We start from the raw sequence: 21,089 nt of genomic DNA on the forward strand, positions 1-21,089 counted from the left end.
TCTAAAGCTTGAGTGTTTTCAAATCTTTTAAGTTTAAAGTGTTTTTCAAACTAAGTGAAAAACAACCTGTTGTTTTGTCGAAACAACCGATTGTTTTGTCGAAACAACCGATTGTTTCATACTTAGGTGTTTTTGAAAAAGTTTGAAAACTGTTTTGGATGGTTGACTTGCTGTCAAACCAAAACAACCGATTGATTCGCTCTTTCAACCAATTGTTTGTTTGAAATCCTAACAGAAACAGTTTTGTTAGTTAAGTGAGCTTTAAATGATTTCATAACCGAATACGCTTCTGCTTTAAATGCTTTGACCAAGATTTGAATACTATAAATAGTTTGTTAATGTTTTATAACAAACAACAAGAAAGAAAAATAGATTTGAGTTTTTCAAAGAGCTTTCAAGCATTTGAGTTTTTCACTTTGAACTTTGGTTATTCAAGAGAGAAGTGGAATAGGATTACTCTGTATTGATTTCAGTTGATTCTGTAACTGTGTAATTCGTTCTAAGAACTTTGTACATTATGGTGTTGTAAAGCCAAGAAGGGTTGTGTGCTCTTGAGGTTGTCAAGATCAACATTTTTGGTGTGTGTGCTGAGCCAAAGGAAGTGTGTTTCTTGAGGGGATTAAGGTCACTTCTTTGGTGGTGTGTGTATGTAATCTAGTTTTGATTACCTAGTGGATTCCCCAGTGGTTTCTGGGAAACTGGATGTAGCTCTTGGTTTAAGAGTGAACCAGTATAAACTGTTTGTGCATCTCTCTCTTCCTTAAACTCTTTAAATTCAGTTGTTATTTTTACTGGTATAAACAACCGATTGTTTTTCTGGTGCTTTACTATTTTGAGCTTGGTTTCTTGGCTAACTGAATTCCTAATCTGATTTCTTGCAAAGAATTTCATTCTAGACTAAAAAGTTTGCGAAAACCCCCTTTAAACAATTCACCCCCCCCCCCCTCTAGTTTAAAGCCATACATTCTAACAATTGGTATCAGAGCTTGATACTTAAAAAATACTCAAGTTTGATCCTAAAACCTTTTTTCAATGGCTGAAAAACTACCTTTTGGAGAGGGTGCTTCAATCAACAGACCACCTCTATTCTGTGGTTTGAATTATCAATTCTGGAAAGTTAGAATGAAAATCTTTGTTGAATCTCTTAACAAGGGAATTTGGGATGCAACTGAAAATGGTCCTTTTATTCCAAAATTTAAAAAAGATGGATCTTCCATTGAAAAACCTTGGTCTCAATGGACTGATTCTGAAAACAAGAAGGCCAAATTTGATTGTATTGCTAAGAACATCATAACATATGCCTTGAATTCGGATGAATTTTTCAGGATTTCTCAATGTTCATCGGCCAAGGATATGTGAGACACTTTGGAGGTGACTCATGAAGGAACCAATGATGTGAAGAGAGCTAGAAAGCATACTCTAATTCAGGAATATGAAATGTTTAGAATGCTTATAGGTGAGTCAATCGCTGATGTACAAAAGAGGTTCACCCACATCATCAACCACCTTATGAGCCTTGGGAAAACCTTTGATAAAGAAGAGCTAAACATCAAGATCCTCAAGTGTTTTGATAGATCATGTCAACCTAAGGTGACAACAATTTCTGAGTTAAAAGATTTGACATCCTTGACAACGGCTTCATTATTTGGTAAGCTTAGAGAACATGAGTTAGAAATGAATAGACTCAATGTTCAAGAGAGTGAAGACAAGCATGTGAGAAGCATTGCCTTGAAAGCTGCCAAGCACAAAAGCAAGCAAGAATCAAGTGAAGAAGAAAACCTTAGTTTGTTGTCCAAGAAGTTTAGTAGATTTTTGAAGAAAAATCGCAACAAAGAAGCTAACAAAGAAAGGTATGGCAACAAGAAAACTAGTGATTTCAATTCTAATGACTATACTTGCTTTGGTTGTGGTGAACAAGGGCACATTAAAGCATATTGCCCAAACAAAGAAAGCAATGAAAAGAAATCAAGCCACAAGGAGAAAAAGGGAAAGTCAAGAAGAGCATATATTGCTTGGGATTAGAATGAAGTCTCCTCATCAAGCTCTTCATCAAGTGAAGATGAAAAAGCAAACATATGATTGATTGCAGAAGGAGATGATAAGTCATGTAGCTCAAGCAATGTAAGTTCATGTGCTTCCCTAAGTGCTGAAAATTATTGTAAATTGCTTCAAGCTTTTCAAGAAACTCATGAAGAAGCTAACCGATTGGTTCTCTCAAACAACCGTTTGAAAGGACTTAACAACTGGTTTGAAAAGAGGGTTAAGACACTTGAAGAAGAGCTGGAAAAATCAAAAATTGATTTTGAAAAACTGGAAAAACATTGCAAAAACTCTTCTCATATGTGTGAGTCTCTTGTTTGTGAAAATTGTGAAAATCTTGAAAAGAAAGTACATTATCTTGTTAGTACTGTGGATAAGCTTTCAAAAGGAAAATCCAACTTTGAGAATGTCTTGGCATCTCAAAATTGTGTTTTTGGAAGAGCTAGATTAGGTTTTAATCCACAGAACAAGCAAGATAATTTTTCAAAGAAATTTTCAAAACTGCCAGTAAAACAACCGATTGCTAAGTCGAAACAACCGGTTGTTACATGCTTTTATTGCATGAAAAGAGGTCATTTTGTCAGATTCTGCAAAATAAGGAAATATTTTTTTCCCAGAGGCTTTATGAAATGGATTCCCAAAGGTTGTGAGGTTTCAAATGATAAAAATAAATCAAATGGACCCACATTTGTAAGGGGTCCAAACCTTGTTGCTTGAATTCATTTTTATGCAGGGAATCTAGAAGAACATGAGGCTCTAAGTCATCTGATCAGGTTCTTGGAAGGAAAAGATTAAAACTGGATCTGAATCAATGATGTGTACCAGTCTAAGTCTTTTTAAAAGTCAAAAGAAGCTTCTTGATCACAAACAAATGACTCATTGAAGGGACCTCATAAAAGGATAAAACCTTCCTTATCTCTGCCTTTGATTTTAATTACTATTTCAGGTTTAAATTCTCTTTTCTTTGAGCACTTACATCTGTTTTGAACCTTTCTCAGTCAATATTTGAAAATCTCAATCTGTCAACATGTTGCAGAAAAACAATCGATTGTTTCCTCAAAACAATCGATTGTTTCCTCTTTGACAGCACTGTGAAAGAATTGAATTAATTCCTCTATTCTTTCTGATTGTTACAGATCTCAATTATGAAAGGATTCTGAGTCAATAAAGTTGTCTTGAAAGCCTGATTATGTTCTAGAGGAAGTTACTGTTGAACCAAGTGGTGTTCAAGCTTTGAAGAATTCAAACCCTTTGAAGGATGTTGAAGGTTTGGTTGTGCTTGTTATTGCTGAGCTGTCTTAGTTAGTATTGGGGTAGTTTGAGTTTTGTAATCCACTCTAGATTGAATCCAAAGCATAGCCATTCTCAATCTTTTAAAAGAAAAGTGTTTTTCAAACTAAGTGAAAAACAACCGATTGTTTTTTCGAAACAACCGATTGTTTTATACTTAGATGTTTTTAGAAAATATTGAAAACTGTTTTTCAAATGGTTGAACTGTTAAAACCAAAACAACCGATTGATTCGAGGAAACAACCGATTGTTTGTTTTGGTACCATAACAGAAAAAATGTTTTAGCTTTGGCTGAGCATTAAATGTTTCTAACTGTTTACGCTTCAATCTTTAATGCTTTGACCAATCTTTAAATGCAATAAATAAGTTTGTTAAAGATTTGATAACAAACATCTTTGAATAAATCCAGAAAAACAGATTTGAGATTTAAGAACAACAATCTTTTGAGAACAACAAGTTTCTGTTTTTCAAAGAATTGAGATTGCTTAGAGATTGAGATTGATCAAAGAGTGTGAGATAGGATTTCTGCTTGTATTGATTCCAGATTTTCTTCTGTAACAAGTGTAATCCTTGAATTCTGTTGAACAAGTTTGTTTGTGTGTTTGCTGAGAAGTGTTGTGTGTTCTTGAGGGGATCAAGATCAGCATTCTTAGTGTTGGTGTGTTGGCCAAAGGTAGTGTGTTTCTTGAGGGGTTCAAGGTCACTACTTTGGTGTGTGGTGTTTGTAATCTGGTTTTGATTGCATAGTGGAATACCCAGTGGTTTCTGGGGACTGGATGTAACTCTTGGTGTAAGAGTGAACCAGTATAAATTGCTTGTGTGCTTATCTCTTACCCTTAACTCTTTAAATTCTATTTTTAAGTTGTTTTTATAAACTGCTGATAAAAACAACCAATTGTTTCGACAAAACAACCGATTGTTTTTCTGATATCATCTTAAAACAGTTTTGGGTATTTGTTTCCTTAATTTCTTTCTTTGTAATTCAGCATTGATTTTCATTATACCATCAAATTTTGCGAAAATCCCTCTTAAACAATTTACCCCCCTTCTCGTTTAAGGCCATATATTCTAACAGTTACAACATGTCATAAAGGAATATATTCCATATCTTGAAAATTCAAGAGCCTTTATGACTAGTCAAAGATCACATGTGATGACCATGTGGTTTTCTGCTCTTTTCTTACGTTTTCTGTGCAGGTCCTGGTCCAGTCTTTTCTTCTTGAAGACTGAAACCCACTCATACCAATTGATCACAATAGGGTTCTGTTATGCTATTAAATCTGATGCAACAGTTCTCTCTCACAAAAACAATCAATTGAGTCATCTCTTGCAACATTTTTTGCTCTCTTTTTGTGTGAACCTTTGCCTCTTTTTTTCTGCTATCATGGAGTCCACTCCTCCTACATCAAAGAGGATCAAAACAAGAGCTGTAAGGTTTGGAGGGAGACTTGAGGGCTGGTTTTCAGGGGATAATGAGCTCATTGAGAGATATCGTTTTGAGACAAGCACAAAGGTGATCAACAACCCAAAAGTTGTCTCCTTTGATCGGCTGAAAAGTCAAAAGCTTGACAATGCGAGAAAGCTTCTCAAGGATCAGTTGCTGAGAATATTCTTGGAGATGAAGGGAAACATATACCCTGATTTGATTTGGGTATTCTACACCAATCTTAAGTTTGAAGGAAACAACCTTGTTTCTCACGTGAAAGGTGTAGACATGGTGGAGATTACCCATGATGTGTGGGCTGCAGTAACTGGATTAAAGTATGCTGGTCTAAGGATTAACAAAGGAAATCTTGGAGTTGTGGAAGATTTCAACAAAGTCCAATACTACAAGAGCTGTTTGAAGAATCAACAAGCCCAAGTGAGAACTTGTTATGTTGAAGGCTTGAAGTTAGATGAAAGGGTGCTTGATCTTATTGTTATTTGGATTCTAACTCCAAGGGGGAGCAACCATTCTGTTTTAACAGAAGAAGATCTTGTATATATCTATTGCATCATGAAGAAGATCAAAATCAACTGGATTCATATCATCAAAGAACATATGCAAAAATCCATGAGGTTAAGTGACTACCACTATCCCTATGTTGTTTTAATCTCTAAATTCTTGCTCTATTTTGAAGTGAATCTGGAAGATGAGACCTCTGAATTGGTTAAATCAACACAAGAAATGAATAATGGTTCTCTAAGCAAGATGGGATTCACCAAAATAAGTGGAAGATGGGTGAGCAAAGATGGTGATCATGGTGGTTCATTAAGTGCTGCAACTGCTGATTTTGATGAAGAAGATCAAGCTGCTGATATGGATATCCAGAATGAAGAACAACCTGCAACTAACTTTGATGCTGGAACAAGTGCAGGACATCAAGGGGGTGAGATTCGTTCTATGTCTTCTTTTGAAAGATACATGGTGAATAGGCTTGATGGCTTTGCTGAAAATCAAAGAAATCTCCATGATCTTTGTGTGACAAATTTCCAGAGCATTGACAACAGATTCCAGAGCATGGACACTCGTTTTATGACCCTGGATGAACAGATTGAAGTTGTTCAGAACCATATCTTTGAGCTGCAGTATGGCAAGAATGACTGAAGAAAAACAACCGGTTGAATGTTCGAAACAACCAATTGTTTTTGCTCTATATCAATTTCAGTGCCTTTTCTGTTATACTCTGTTTTATCTGGAACAATTTATGGTTTATCTCTTCTTATAGTCTATTTATGGAGACAAATAGGGGGAAATTTTATGTTATGTTGTCTTTATTTCTGCAAACTCTATTAGTTTAAGTGATTAATGTTTCTGTTGTTTTGGTGCTGATGTTTTGGCTGGTTTGGCTGCTATTTTGGTTAAGCAAAACACAAGTTTATTTTTTACTGCTCTAACCTGCTGCCTTAGATGTTGTATATTGCTTGAACTTTGTTTTGCAGGAACTGCTTCAGATTCAATCAAGTCCAACACAAGCAACCAGGGATTTGTCTTCATCAAATAGGGGGAGATTGTTGAATCAAGTGTGTTCAAAGCTTTGAAGAATCCAAATCCTTGTGTTTGATGGAAGGATGGAGTTGCTTGAAGTTGCTGATGTGCTTTAGAGTAGGATCTGGGGTAGCTTATCTTTGTAATCCTTTCTTTGTTGAGTCTAAAGCTTGAGTGTTTTCAAATCTTTTAAGTTTAAAGTTTTTTTCAAACTAAGTGAAAAACAACCTGTTGTTTTGTCAAAACAACCGATTGTTTTATACTTAGGTGTTTTTGAAAAAGTTTGAAAACTATTTTGGATGGTTGACTTGCTGTCAAACCAAAACAACTGATTGATTCGCTCTTTCAACCGATTGTTTGTTTGAAATCCTAACAGAAATAGTTTTGTTAGTTAAGTGAGCTTTAAATGATTTCATAACCGAATACGCTCCTGCTTTAAATGCTTTGACCAAGATTTGAATACTATAAATAGTTTGTTAATGTTTTATAACAAAGAACAAGAAAGAAAAACATATTTGAGTTTTTCAAAGAGCTTTCAAGCATTTGAGTTTTTCACTTTGAGCTTTGGTTATTCAAGAGAGAAGTTGAATAGGATTACTCTGTATTGATTTCAGTTGATTCTGTAACTGTGTAATTCGTTCTAAGAACTTTGTACATTCTGGTGTTGTCAAGCCAAGAAGGGTTGTCTGCTCTTGAGGTAGTCAAGATCAACATTCTTGGTATGTGTGCTGAGCCAAAGGAAGTGTGTTTCTTGAGGGGATCAAGGTCACTTCTTTGGTGGTGTGTGTATGTAATCTGGTTTTGATTACCTAGTGGATTCCCCAGTGGTTTCTGGGAAACTGGATGTAGCTCTTGGTTTAAGAGTGAACCAGTATAAACTGTTTGTGCGTCTCTCTCTTCCTTAAACTCTTTAAATTCAGTTGTTGTTATTTTTACTGGTATAAACAACCGATTGTTTTTCTGGTGCTTTACTGTTTTGAGTTTTGTTTCTTGGCTAACTGAATTCCTAATCCGATTTCTTGCAAAGAATTTCATTCTAGACTAAAAAGTTTGCGAAAACCCCCTTTAAACAACTTACCCCCCCCCCTCTAGTTTAAAGTCATACATTCTAACATGTATATTAGTTTCAGTCTTAGAAACTGCGTACCTTACTAGGGTTCTTGGGACCCTTTATATAGGTTAAAACTAGGGTTTACCTTTGCGTCGTTGCCCTTGACTAGGGTTCCTTGGAGAATGTCCTTGCGCCACTATTCATAGAATCTTAGCGTATCGGGCACATGAACTTCCCTTAACTGGAGTGCAACGAATGACAAAGTGGTCGCTTGGGTACCAACTTGTGCACCTATTCTCTAGCGCCATCTGCTTCGTGGGTGTCCTAAGTATTCACGTGTCATGCATGCAGCTTCCTTGGAAACCCTAACCCTAATGGGCCTTAACGTCCCCTAGGATTATCCACACGTGTTGCGCCTTCATGCTTAATACACACCACGTGCATGGATCCCTCGTGACTTAGGCTTCCCACACATCTCTTGTCTTTAACTGTTATCTTAACAAAACTCTTGGGCCCACCTTATGTGGCCCTCTACGACATCCTGACTACCGATGTCCGATCTTCTTCCCCTACTGGTGGGGTTCGATATCGATCTCCAACATCGGGGCTTAGGATATAAATATCAAAGACTGACCAATTCCCTGCTAGGTGCGTCTGGGGCCCACCCCACGTGGTGTTTGAGGTCAGCCTCTGAGTCGATCACCGAGGACTGGTCGGGACATTGACCATTAGATCAGTAATTTGACAGACTTGATTATCCTATCTGGAAAACATGGTAATTTGACGGACTTGATTATCCTACCCGAATGGCATATAGCCCCCCAGCCTCTAGCCGAGCAGGGCTGGGTGAAGAAGCTTGTACACTTCGTATGGGCGATTGTACGTATCTTTGTGTGACTTATACTAACAGGGTTCACATTCCCAGATCATCAGAGAATTAAATTTCTTGACACACGTGTCTCGTGGTAATTGATTCATGTTCAAAGAGCGCTTCCACTTCCTCAAGAAAAAAAGAACTTCCGACAAGATGTTTGCCTTTCCCAGGACCATTTGATGGTGATTAAGGTTGCCCACGTGTCGTTCATGCGATGGTTTTTGAGTTTGTCGTTTCGAATTCTAATTAAAGAATTTCCTTCAAATAATTCGCGCTTCGCGTTAGTCATATTGCCTATACACGCGTTAAACTCCAGTTGTCGTTTCACTCTTCACTCCGTCGCGATTCTTCTTCTAACCAACATCTCTTAAGTACGTCTCCTCCACTGGTTCACTTTACTTTCTCTTGTGTAGTGGTGGTTTTTACTGTTTAGGCATCTCTGTTGCTTTGTTGTGTCTCTGATTTACTAATATCTTTGAATCGCTATGCATGTTCCCTTTTGTTTTTTTATTTTTGCTTAGACAATGGATTATTCTGCTTTTTATCATTGGGCAAAAAAGGATTTGCTCAAGAAAACTTCTATTTATACTTCTTGTGAAAAATTATAAGCCTTCGTGACTCGTGTGGTTTGAGTAAGGTCGATCAAAACTTAGTTAAGGTCGTCACCTATGAGCCCGACGAACCAGTTTGTAAGGACGAGTCTTGTGACTCTTCGAGTTTGTTTTGCTTTTTTCTATGACATCTTGTTCACAAAATTGTATCTTCGTTAGACCTTGTCCATCTTCGAAAAGGAATTTTTGACTGAGTTAAACGTTTCCTCGACCCATTTGTATCCGAACAGTTGGACCTTTATCCTAGCCTTTTTCATTCTATGTTCCTATTTCGGAATTTCTCTAACCTTAAACATCTTCTACTTCTTCGAGTTTAAGAGTTTCAACAAACAGTTGTGGTCTTCCCTTAATAGTTGTGGAGGAAGAGGATTGCTCTCTCTTTTCCAATCTTCATATAAAAAATTTAAAGGTTTTTTTTGTTAAAGTCTGACCAACACCGAAAAGCCCAACTCTGTTGGACGGGTTCCCCTTATACTGGTCTCGCAAACCTTGCTTTCAGAGTGCTCTCCAGCTTAACGAACTTGACCCGAAAGAGCGAGGTGTTTGTGAATTTTTGGAAAACCTTCAAATTATTTTCGACACCCCCATCATCTTGAAGTAGGAATACCGACTTGAACTGATAAGGTCTTACATTGGTATAACGTCTTCTTTGGACTTCTGTGGAATTTTTATTTCCCTAGCTTGCTTGTCTCGTGTTTTTAAATGGTTTTGTTCTTTCTTGCAGAAAAAAGGTTGTCTTGTTTCAACAAAGATGAGTTGGCCAAACGGGTGAAGAGAATGTGTGCGTTGAAGGTGTAGTCAACTTTTAAGAAGATTCAAGCAAAACACTAATAAAAGTGCAAACTTGAGAGTGAGAATTTGAAAACAAATAAGTCAACAACTTAGGCAGCATTTCATTAACAATTCAAATATAATTTACTAGAGGAGTTAGCACTTGTATTTATAGTGTTATTGGCAACCAATGTGCAAGCTTTAACCCTAAAAACTCTCCACTCATAGAAGGACAAGTGACTCTCTCTAATTGGAGCAAATCCTCTCAAATTAGAGGTTGACAAGTGTCCTCCTCTAATTGGAGAGAATCCTCTCCATTCCCATGAAGACAAATGTCCTTTTGGCAATGGTGGGACATCCATGCCTTCCTTGTCACTCCATGCTTTCTATTTGCACTCTAGTAATTTATTCGTGCACCCTAGATGGTCTAGAGTTGCATTGGGTCCAAGGAGACCCAATTGTAACTCTAGCTAGACTCTTTCTTTTTCTATTTACACATTACTCTAATTGGCCCAAAATATGGCCCAAGAAAATGGCCCAAATACAAGCCCAAAATAAACCCTACACTACTCTGTACAATGTTTATAAAACTAAATAAAAAAATGGAAGAGCAGACGACAATAAATTATCCCTGAGATGAGAGTCTTTTGAGCTCCTTTTTCTGCTTCCAATCTTCTTAGCCAAATGTTTTGAGGTTGGATGATTTTCATCAGTATCGCCCACTCGTTTATTCTTCAAGAAAATCTAGAAATTGTCTTACATGCAAACATATTAAACCAAAAGACAATTGCACATAAACATAATGAACAAGGAAGGAAATAATTTAACTAAAATAAAACTTAAGGCTCGTCGCGTTCCATGTTCTCGGAATTGGCCCTCCTTCCAGGGTCTCTAACCAATATGCCCCATTGTCGAGCGCTTTTACCACTCGGTAAGGACCGGTCCATCTTGGCGACAACTTGTTCTCCATCTGATAGGGATGGGTCTTCTTTAGGACTAAGTCAACTACTTTGAATTGGCGAGGATTGACTTTAGATTTATAATGTCTTTCTACCCTCTATTTCTGATGTGAGCTGATTTTAAATTGTTCCATTTTAAAGGTAACACTTTACTTATGATTGAGATTTTTAACAAGTATATGTGAGGCCTAAGGAAGATTCCCACTGGACACAAACTTAACCAAGTGGTTAAGTAAGTGTGAAGGTTCACTTCCAAAGGCAAAAAGGAAAAATCAAGATAAGGTGATAGTGATGATACATTAAGGAAATTGAAAGACATGAAAGGAAACAATTAAGATGGCCATGATCGAATGCTAAATGGAAGAAGAACACGAGAATACAAAGGAAAACCGAATTATAACAAGTATAGGAACATAAGAATAAAGTGGCGAAATGGAAATGAAGGAAATGATGGAAGGAGAAAGCTTATGGTGTGAATTGAGAAGGGACACACCGCTTGGAGTATGGTTTCCTCCAAGATGAATGTAGAGGGTCGCCACTTGAGAGCTCTCAAACTCACTCAAGATAAGACCTATTGCTAGAGAAAACAATCCTCACACAAAATGTGCAGAGTTTTCCTTCTTCTATAAAATTCAACATCAAAATACAAGGAGGAAGACACCCTATTTATAGAAGATGGTGTCATGGAAACAAGAAGCAAGGTTAGGATGGTAAATGTGTGAGGGGGTTGCCTTTAGGGTTTAACTAAGTCAAAACCACACCTTAGGCCACTTCTTTTATAAACTAGGTAAAAAAACAAATTAAACTGATAACTACACCCCCCTACTATGCTAAAGGCACCTATTCTAGCCTTTCTTGCTATCTGGTCTTTGCCCATTTCTCCTTCTAGTGAGGTGTACTAGATCCTTGGTGGGGTCTTCACTTGAAAGTTGAGATGACTTCTCATAGTGTGAATTGTAATTTGATTCCTTGGTCATCTCCTTGTTGGCTTGGATTGTATCAGTTTTAGTGCTTCGGGGTTTATTCGTGCGTTGTCTCGGATTTCATCTAATAAGTCTAAGTTTACCTATTTTTCTTCATCAGATTCTTTGGCCATAAAGTTGAGCACTCTACATGATTTTTTGATCACTTCCACCGGTATCATGGCGTTTGTTTCGTAAACAAGACTAAAAGGCATTTCTCATGTTGTAGATTGAGGAGTGGTGTGATAAGACCATAGGATTCTAGGGATTTCGTCGGGTCATCCTCCCTTAGCCTTTTCGAGTCTCCTTTTTAATCCGTGCAGTAACACCTTGTTGGCAGACTCAGCTTGCCCATTGGTTTGGGGATGCTTAATAAAAGCAAACTTTTGTTTGATTCCTAACTCAACATATACCCCCTTCAGTTGTTTGTTGGCGAATTGAGTTCCATTGTCGGAGATTATCTGTCTAGGGATGTCGAAGCGACACACCACATTTTTCCACACAAAACTATGAACCTTTTGGGCCAATATTATTGCCACGGGCTCCACTTCGATCCATTTTGTGAAGTATTGTATGGCCACTATCAGATATTTTGTTTGTCGAGCTGCAGGGGAAACAGGCTGAGGATGTTGATTCCCACATATGAAAAGGCCAAAGGGCTTTTTATTGAGCGTAGCTGTTTTGGTGGCGCTCGGTGTCAATCTGCATGCTTTTGACATTGTTCGCATTTTTTGGTGTAGTTGAGATTGTCTTCTCTTATTGTTGGCCAGTAGTAACCAACTCGTATTATCTTTGATGCCATCGCATGCCCTCCGATGTGGCTGCCACACATGCCTTCATGGAGCTCAACCATTATTCTTGTTGCTTGGTCATGGTTTACGCAGGTAAGGAGTGGGTGAGCGAACCCGTGCCTGAAAAAGTTTTCGTAGATGAGGACGTACCTGTTCGCATTTTTCTTTATCAGTTTGGCCTCATCCAGGTCCATCAAAAGTAGTGCATCCGCGAGATAGTGAATGTAGGGAGTCATCCAAGTGTCCTTGGTCGATACCTGCAATATCTCTTCCTATGATTCTGGTCCTCCCGGGGTGTGTTGTGTAGTTGTTCTTGGGAGTTTCAAAGATTCTTGTATTACTGACCGATGTACACCTCCTTTTCCCAAGCTCGCCAACTTAGATAACAAATCGGCCTGGGCATTTTGCTCCCTTGGAACATGCGTAAGTTCAAAGGTAGAAAATGCTTTTGCCAAGGTATTCATGTATCTGATGTATGATGCCAACTGGGGGTCTTTTGATTGATATGCTCTGCTTACTTGCCCCGTTATGAGCAAGGAGTCGCTTTTAGCTAATAGTTCGCACACCCCGAGTTCCTGGGCTAACAACATCCCGACAATGAGGGCTCCGTACTCTGCTTGATTGTTCTTGGCCTTAAATGAAAATTTCAGGGATTGCCTGAGGAAAACCATGTTGGGCCCTTTTAATATGACACCAGCTCCGTTACCCTTTATGATGGCATTGAGCTCTTCTCTTTTGTGGTTTTTGGGTGGTTTGCGGAAGCTTAGTGGTTTGTTGATGAATCAAGGCCCTCCTAGGAGGTGTGGCTGCCTTGGAGGTGCATGAGAGTAGGGAAATTGAGAGAGGTTCGGCCAGCCCCCTTTGGTAGGTGAAGGATTGAAGATTAAGACCTAGATCTTAGGCAAGGGAGTAAAGTATGGTTCAATTTTGGCAGCATAACAATACTCAATTTAATCTTACAAAATGAGAGTCAAGCACCTCCTTATATAGGATTGGAGGGCTGGAATTTGAAAAGCCAAATACAAATGAAATGCTAGCCTAATTACATGCAAGTATGAGCACATGGAAGCACATGGAGCACATGGCACATGGGAGCACATGGGTGAGTTGGCGCCTAAATGGAGGTAAATTCTAGAAGTATTCCTTGTGTGGTTGGTCTAGAATTTATGCCCATTAGGTCTAGGTAATTGGGCCGGTCCTAAGTTTAATTAGAAATGGTTATTTCTAATTAAACTTAGGTTTAGCCTTTTAAGTACCACTTTGCATGTTTCATCATGTTTACAAAAAGATTTAAACTATGCTACTTTAACTAGAAAAGGAAGAAGAAATATCTCACACTAGAGTCTATGACATGTAAAAATGTCCCCTTGACCCCTCTTTGACTATGACTCTAGTGATTGCCTTAAATGTAGCATTTTGGTGGCCTTTGATAGGATTGGTGTTGGGGCCTCTTCCATCACTTTAGATTCGATGAGCCATTTACTGGAAAAACCCATTTTACATTCTCATTGGCATAGTTCAAGCTAGTTGGGGCAAGTTTAGTCACAAAGTCAGCATAAATTTGGCCTTTCTGCGGTCCGCACGGTTGATAAGTGCCTAATTTCAATAATATTTCATATTAAAATATAGGCACTTATGAGTATTAATTGCTAAAATAAATATAAAATAATTCATAATTTATGAATTTATATCTTTTTACATATTTTATGATCTTTATTTCAATAAGAACATTTTATTCCCAAATTTGGTGTTAATTTCAAGTTTTTAGGGAAAAATAGAGATGACTGGGCTAAAGAAGAATAATATAAGCTAAAGGGAGAAAGTTGGAAGGCCCCGAAACGCACAAGTGCACAAAAAGCCCAAATGTGTCACGCAAGAAGTCACTTAACCCTAGCAAATTAGGTTAAATGTGAGGCTTGAGGCATAACCCTAGGTGGAAGATTGAGAGGAAAACATCATGGAGTGAATTGTAATCCAATTGGGAGGATGGAAGGTGTAAGAAACCCTAGAGGATGCCGTCAAGGAGAAACACCCAGAATCTTCTTTTCTCGCTCTCCCTATTTGTAACAACCATCATGTGCAGCTAATTCTACCCTTTGGGATTGGGAGTAATATGTTCAAACTCTTATGTATTGAGGTGATATCTAAACATAATATTTTTTTCTTGATTGATGATTGGTATTATCATTTTATTAGTAATGCTTGTTCGCCTTGATCTCGAAAATTAGATTTGACTACAAAGTACTTATAAGTTTTTGACCCAAATGATAATGCTTAAAATATTTGAATTCTAGGAATAGATTTAAAATGTTAATTGCTATCAACGTCTAATCGAAAACTAAGTTGTTTTTATAAATATGCGAGAAATCGATATTTAGGAAACACCTTAAGAATTTTATATGCGAGAAATCGACATAGATGATTTTTATACGGACATCAATATCAATCAAAAGAGCACAATATTATCATGCTAATCAAAATACAAAAGAGTGAGAAAGATGAAACTCAATCCCTATTTTTCTATTTGAAGCAACAAATTCTTTGACTTGTTTTCTTGTTAATGATTGTCATCATAACAATTCTCAACAAACTTTTATCATTTTGTTTTATATTTGACGAATCTTTTACTTGAATATTCAATTGTTCGTTGTGGTTCGATATTCGTCCTTAAGGACACATTATTACTTCTGACAACGCGGTGCACTTGCCATAAAAAGTCATCAAATTTTTTCACCATTGGCGGGGAACAATTTGATTTTTGAGTATAAATTCCTAAATATTGTCAATAGTCTAACTATTTTTATTTTTTTTAATAATTCTTAATTTTTTTTATATTTTATTATTGTGTTTATATTTGTTATTATTTTATTTTTCTTTTATTTACAGACTTTTTTTATTTTATTTTGCAAATCTGCTTTTACTTGTTTTAATTTATTTTCAGATTTATTTAAAATTTACTTACTTTTATTTGTTTTAATTTATTTTTAGATATATTTTGAATTTATTTTCTTTTATTTGATTTCAATCTTAAATTTCAGAAGAAAAAAAATTAATTCTCTATACTGCAAGTGAATATTTTTTTAAGTTTTTGTTTTTTATGTGAATATTTTTAAAGTTTTTATTTTTTTAGATGTGAATAATTTGTTTTATATTTTTTTTAGATCTGTACATTTTTTAAAGATTTTTTTTTAATGTTTAAAGTTTTATATTTTTTAGATGTGAATATGTTTTTTTTTTAAATTGTTCTCTTTTTTTGTTATTTATTTTATTTGTAGTTTTATTATTTTCTTTTATTTCATTTTTATTTCATTTCATTTTTGTTTTAGTTTTTTAGGTAGTTAGTTATTTAAGTCTATTTTATTTTATTTTGTATTTTTTTTACTTTTTATATATTGATCTTATTTTATTTTTATTTTTGTTAAAGTAATAGTTTTATTATTTTATTTTTAGTAAGTTTTTGTTTTTTTATTATTTTTTTGTTTTTCGTTTATTTATTTATTTTTCTTTCTTTCGGTATTTTAAACTTTCTGTTTTTCTTTATTTTATTTTACAAAAAAAAAAATCTAAGCAAACCCGATCCTTATATTCTCCCGATCAGTTTGAAGCTTTTTTAATTTGGTCTGGGACAAATTCTATTATTCGGGAGCAAATTCAGCAAATAAAGCAGGGTCATTTATAAGTATAGATGAAGATTTTAACACAGAGCTGGGATGACTTCTTAGGAAGAGAGAGATTGAGCAAAATTATGGTTTTATCTTTTTAATTTTTTATTTTTCGTTATTTGAATTTTGTTTTTTTATTATTATTATTTATTTTGTTTTTCGATTTTTTTTTTCTGTTTATTTTGCTTTATTTGTTTTTGTTTTAATTTTCTGTTATCTGCTTATTTCGTTATTTTTATATTTTAATTATTTTTCTTGAATAAATTTCAGTTTTAATTTAATTTTTGAGTAGTTTTCTAGTTTTATTTTTCTTAAATAAATAAAAAAACTGGAATATTAAATTTGAATTGTGCAAAAAAGGAATTTGTGATTTAATATTAAATAGTGAGATGAATTAGACACAGGTTAGGAAAGAAAACATGATTGAATCTCTATTCAAAAGTAGTTGAAATTGTGATACATGAAAAATTAACGCGATGACTGATTAGGACAGAGAATGACAAAACAAAAAGGAATCAAGCCATTTAAACCAAGTAAGTGTGTGAATCTTAAACAATTTTAAGAGTTTTACTGATAAATTGACAGTTGTGGTTGCTTAACTTTTATTTTTTGTTACATCATAAAAAAGCATGAAGATGATTGAGGCAATTGTGTTAATTATGAAACCAGGGCTAAATAGCCAACATTTATCTTACTAGAATTCATTTTTTATATATCCCCTATGAGCCAAGAACTTTTGTTATTATTGCATCCTAACTTTTGATGATAAATTTTCCTACCCTTTGGCATGTTTAAGGAAGGAGAACATAGATGCAATAAATATAGAAAATGAAATTGTTGGTTTTAATTGTTGAAAGCTCAAAAAGTTGAATATAGGTGGAATTTATTCCTATGGATGAGAAAAAGAAAAAGAAAAAAAAGAGAGAAAAAAAAATTCATGTTGAAAATCATGAAACGATAGATAGAAAAATGAGGAAAAGTGTGAAGTCAAAAGAAAATGGTGATTAGATAATACATATGTGCTATAATTGGATTGTAGGTATGTTCTTCTTCTTTTAGATGTGCATTTTGTTATTTGAAAAACCAATACTTTTTGGAAGCCCAATCTCATTATAACCCTGGAAAAGACCTAAAGATTCATGTTTCTAATATGTTTGCGATAGGAAGATGAAATGAAAAGCAACTATGATTTGTTATGATTCAGTGAAAATAGAGAGAAACATTTACCTGTGAGCATATGAGAATAAATTGTTTAATGAGTTGTCATTTATTTGTTTTGATTTGATCCTGGAAGTTGATTGTATCTATATTTTTCTATATTTGAATTTGGAAGCATCACAAGTTTCTAATTTAATCAGTAATTTAGTAAATTAAGCTGTTTTGGTATTTAAATTCAAATATATTCATATACTTTGCTTGAGGACAAGCAAGATTCTAAGTTGGGGAGACTGATAATTGCCTAATTTCAGTAATATTTCATATTAAAATATAGACACTTATGAGTATTAATTGCTAAAATAAATATAAAATAATCCCTAAACATAATATTTTTGTTCTTGACTGATATTGGTATTATCATTTTGTTAGTAAAGCTTGTTCGCCTTGATCTCGAAATTTAGATTTGACTAGAAAGTACTTCTAAGTTTCTAACCCAAATGATAATGCTTAACATATTTGAATGCTAGGAATAGATTTTAAATGTTAATTGCTATCAACGTCTAATCGTAAAGCTAAGTTGTTTTTATAAATATGCGAGGAATCGATATTTAGGAAACACCTTAAGAATTTTATATGCGATGAATTGATATAAATGATTTTTATATGGACATCATTACCAATCAAAAAGCACAATATTATCATGCTAATCAAAATACAAAAGAGTGAGAAAGATGAAACCCAATCCCTATTTTTCCATTTGAAGCAACAAACTCTTTGACTTATTTTCTTGTTAATTCTTGCCATCGTAACAATTCTCAAAAAAAAATTATCATTCTGTTTTATATTTAGCGAATCTTTTACTTGAATATTCAACTGTTTCTTGTGGGTTCGATATTTGTCCTTAGGGACACATTATTACTTCTGACAACGCGGTGCACTTGTCGTAAAAAGTCATTAGCGGTTCGTAAGAGACATCAAACTCTGATAGCTAGATGGCCCATCTGATCATTTGTCCTGTCACGTCGGGTTTTCGGAGCACTTGTTTGATGGGGAGATCAATCATGATTATAATAGTAAAGCTTTGAAAGAAGTATCTTAGGCGTTGAGCTATGAAGTTGACGATAAAGGTTGCCTTTTCTATGTTCTGATATCTTAGATCCACACCTTGTAACACCTTGCTTACAAAATACACGAGGCGTTGGCCTCTCCCTTCGTCTTGAACCAATACCGAGCTAATGACTTGATCCGTGACTGAAAAGTATAATCGGTTTGGTGTTCCCTTTAAGGGCTTACTCAACATTGGTGGATTGACTAAGTATTCTTTGAGCCTCGAGAAAGCTTCTTCACACTTAGAAGTCTAGATGAACTTGTCATTTTTTCGAAGGCATTGGAAATATGGGTATCCCCGTTCACCACTAGTGAAGAGGAAACATGATAAGGTTGCTACCCTCGCAGTCAATCGTTGTACCTCTTTAACATTAATCGGGCTTCTCATATTAATTATCATTGTGCATTTTTCGGGGTTGGCTTCTATGCCTCTTTCGGTCAATAAAAAATCGAGGAACTTCCCAGCTCGGACGTCGAAAACGCATTTTTTAGAGTTCAGTTTGAGTTTGTGCTTCCCTATCATTTTGAACAACTCTTCTAAGTCGGCAAGGTGGGTATCAGGTCTGTCATAAGTGACTACCATGTCATCCACATATGCTTGCACATTTCGTCCCATCATGGGTTGTAGTATCCTGTCCATTAGTCCTTGATATGTGGCTCCCACATTTTTTAATCCAAATGGCATAACCTTGTAACAGTAATTAGTTGTGTCAGGCATGAATTTCGTTTTCTCCTCGTCTAGGGGGTGCATTCTAATTTGATTGTACCCCGAAAAAGCATCCATGAAGCTTAGTAAGCCACATCCTGATGCACTGTCCACCAAAGAGTCGATGTTTGAAAATGGATAAGAGTCTTTGGGGCAGACATTGTTAAGGTCCGTTAAGTCTACACACATTCTCAATTTGTCGCTCGACTTTTTTACCATCACTACATTCACCAACCATTTAGGGTATTGGATTTCCCTTATGTGGTCGACCTTTAAAAGTTTCTCGGTCTCCTATTTAATTACTTGCTGATTTTTTTTCATTATGCCTTCGCCGTCTTTGTGTTACCGGCTTGGCGCCGATTTCTAGGTTAAGGCGATGACACAAAAAATTGGGGTCAATGTCAGGCATGTCGGTCACCGACCATGCAAAGGCGTCCATGTTCCACTGAAGAACTTCTTTTAACTTGCTTTTTAGCTCTTCATGCAGCGCTGCCCCCATCTTGAAAATTCTTTTGTTTATGTGAACCTCACTAATGTATCTAATCGATTCAAGGTGTCTGCCGTAGTCGAAATCTATTCCTACTTGCTTTGCACGTGTCGTTATCATGTAAGTCCCTCTTCGACTCCTGAGACTGTTTTCATAACACTTTCGTGCGATTTTCTGGTCTACCTTCATGGTGATGATCTTTCTTTCTGGTGAGGGTAGTTTTAGCTTGAGGTGCGTCATTGAAACCACTGTTTTTAGCTTGTTCAGTGACGATCGTCCCAAAATCAGGTTGTATGATGATGGGTCATTGAAAACTATGTACTTGATTGTTATCGTGCTCGTTGCCTCCCCGTCCAAGAAGGTCGTGTGTAGTTCCACATATCCCTGTACCTCCACTTGGTTGAAGGGTCAGAAGGAATTTTGAGGCCAAGATATGTGTCCTAAAACATGACATCAGCAGAGCTTCCTTGGTCGACCAGTACCCGATGTACCTTACGTCCCATGGTGACCACCGAGAGTACCACCGAGAGTACCACAGAGTCGTCCTCGTGAGGGTATACATCTTCCATATATGCAAGGGTCAAACAAAGAGAGGGAATAACGGGGGGTAACCAAGTCTGTAGGGATAATACCAACCTGGAGTACCGCTTTTGAGCCGATGAAGATGTACCTTCGCCCGAGAATCCGCCAGCAATGGTGTTGAGGTCTCTAAGCATAGGAATTTCGTGATCATGATCTTGTCGCTGGCTCCCATCTTTTTGGTTGACATCTAAGCTTCGTAGGTACTTCCCTAGGAAGCCCTCTTTGACTAGTTTGGCGAGTTGGTACTTCAAGGTCAAACATCTTTATGTGTCGTGGTCGCGGACTTGATGAAACTTGCACCAAGCTTTTCTCCTTGTGTCTAATAATTGATCGGTCTTTTGTGGGAATTGGAGCCTCTTCGCCACGTCTTCTTTATTTAACAAAGATTTCAACGTAGTGTCAAACTTGGTTTCATCCTGTTAATACCTAGTAGGATGTTCCCTTACCGAACTGCTCTTAGCCACGTTTGAGACATACTTTCGCTCGGGTTGCCTTCCAGATAATGGTTCAGCATTCTTCGAGTTATGGGCATGTGAGTTAACCTTGTATCTCCCTTGCTTTTGTGGTTCGTTCACCCTCTTCCTCCTTATTGCTTCCTCCGCTTCGATGTGAACTGTGGCTTTCTCTCGTACTTCCGCTAATGACTCGGCTTGGTTGCGAATTAACGAGTTGCTAAAGAGACTTTTTACGAATGCATCTACCACCATCTCCTCGTTTGGGTTTCGTAAACGTAACGAGACTTAGCAAAAGCGATTGAGATAGTCTTTACAAGGTTCCCCCTCTCTTTGTTGTACATCGAATAGATCAGTGAGATGAGGGGTTCGATTTTGTTGGCCTAAAATTGCTCTTTGAACATGTTGGAGAACTCCTGGAACGACACAATTTTGTCGTCTGAGACTCCACTAAACAACTGAAGGTCTGTGAGCGTTCCTACAAGCATCTTGCAACATATCACATCGGATCCCTCCAAGATTATCATTTGATCTCGGAAGGCTTTTATATGCCTTTTGGGATCCTCCGCCCCTAAGAAAGGCATTATCCCCTGAGTAATGAAATGGGGCGGGGCGAGA

The sequence above is a fragment of the Phaseolus vulgaris genome, chromosome 4 (assembly GCF_000499845.2).
Source record: "Phaseolus vulgaris cultivar G19833 chromosome 4, P. vulgaris v2.0, whole genome shotgun sequence".
NCBI lineage: Eukaryota > Viridiplantae > Streptophyta > Magnoliopsida > Fabales > Fabaceae > Phaseolus > Phaseolus vulgaris.